Below are 1,665 nucleotides of genomic sequence, written 5' to 3'. Positions count from 1 at the left end.
GCTCTGGGGCGGGGCCCGCGCCGCGCGCATTCCTCAGGCTGAGGAGCGCTCATGGCGCCGGGGGTGGCGGCGGCCGCCCCTCCCGACCCGCGACTGTGCAGACCCGGCCGCCCCCGGCGCTGCTCTCCTCTCCTCCTGCTCCGCTCCCTGCACGGCCCTTCGCTCCCCGCGGTCCTCTCCTTTCCCCTCCCCGTTCGCTCCGGGCTGGGCCGTCCGGCAGGGCAGGGGGCGCTTTCTGCACCGTCACGTGGCTCGCCCTGGAGCGCGCATCAACAGGTTCCCGAGAACACAGCCTGGGGACCCAGTCGAAAGCGCTCCCCCCGGAGAAATAAGGTCCCCTCCCCCCCACCCCACAACACCCAAGCCGGCTGCAGGCTCGGGGCCGGCTCCGGCTCGCCCCTCCAGAGCCCAGGGCGCGCCAGGGGCAGCTGCGCCTCCACCAACACGCACGGCAGGCCCCGGGAGCCCCAGCATGAAGGCACGCCTGCGTCTCCGCCCCTTCCCACACTGGAAGACTTTCTAGAATCCAGCTGAGCTGCATGGGCATCCAGGATGTCGTCTTCTCCGCCGCTGCTCACTGTGGTAACTGCACTCGCTTGCGATCGTATTGAGGACAAGAAAAGAGGGGCGGTGGAAAAGGGGGACGGGAACGTTGACTGAGGACGAGCTGACATTCAGGGGCCTGCACCTGCATCCCACCGGGAAGGAGACAGGACATACCGTGGGGCTGAGGGTCACAAACTGGCCACATCCCGGCCAGGCCGGACGCTGTCAGCAGAAAGCCTCCCGGGTCCCCGATCAGGACGGCCCTGCCTGACCGCCTGCGTCCGTTCCAGTCAATGCACCTCCTTGGACGGGTCATGATCACCCCGAGTCAACCGTGCACGGGGCTCTCCCGCTGCCGCACACGCTGTGGAGTCTGCAAAAACGCAGGACGACACGGATCTACCGCTGTGGGGCCATGCAGAGGAGTTTCCCTGCCCCGAGAAACGTCGGTGTGCACCCACGCACCCCCGCTCCCTCCTAACCCGCCAACCCCCAATCTGTTTCCTGTCTCCATGGTTTTCCTTTTTCCGAGTGTCCTAGACTTGCAACCAGCAGTCTGCAGCCCTCTCAGACTGGCCTCTGCAACCTTCCACACCACCTCTCACGCCCGCCACAGCGCGCCACCCTCAACGCCCCTTCCAACTCTTCTTAGGGGGACGCCCGTCTCCACCTCCTTCTCTTCCACCTCCTTCCCTTCTCCAGCCGTCCCTGGATGCCTCCATCCTTCTCATTTCCTTCCTGTCCTTGAGGATTCAGAAGTCGGCCTCTGACCCCCTGTAAGTCTCCAAACGGAAGCTGAAAGCCCCAGAGGGGATGTGCTCAAACCACCACGAGACGATTTAAACAAGTGCGCCCCGTCCCCCACCATGCGGGGCGCAAACTCACAGGGCACAGGGCAGAGGCGCCGCCCAGTCCCCCACCATGCGGGGCGCAAACTCACAGGGCAGAGGTGCGGCCCAGTCCCCCACGATGCGGGGCGCAAACTCACAGGCAGAGGCGCCGCCTAGTCCCCCACGATGCGGGGCGCAAACTCACAGGGCACAGGGCAGAGGCGCCACCCAGTCCCCCACGATGCGGGGCACAAACTCACAGGAAGAGGCGCCGCCCAGTCCCCACGAT

At 66.2% G+C, this 1,665-nt stretch overlaps 1 long non-coding RNA gene across 1 annotated transcript; it reads right to left on the bottom strand.

The window, feature by feature from the left end:
• Window positions 1-6: 6 nt before the first annotated feature.
• On the bottom strand, window positions 7-1,654 carry LOC108511989 (uncharacterized). The gene is made up of 3 exons (XR_001880453.1): window positions 1,217-1,654; window positions 721-919; window positions 7-595 (listed from the first exon to the last, which is right to left on the bottom strand). It is a non-coding gene; the product is annotated as an uncharacterized LOC108511989 (long non-coding RNA).
• Window positions 1,655-1,665: the final 11 nt, after the last annotated feature.

This window comes from Rhinopithecus bieti, unplaced genomic scaffold, assembly GCF_001698545.2.
Source record: "Rhinopithecus bieti isolate Rb0 unplaced genomic scaffold, ASM169854v2 scaffold_29881, whole genome shotgun sequence".
Lineage (NCBI taxonomy): Eukaryota > Metazoa > Chordata > Mammalia > Primates > Cercopithecidae > Rhinopithecus > Rhinopithecus bieti.
This window is presented reverse-complemented; position numbering and strand designations above follow the sequence as displayed.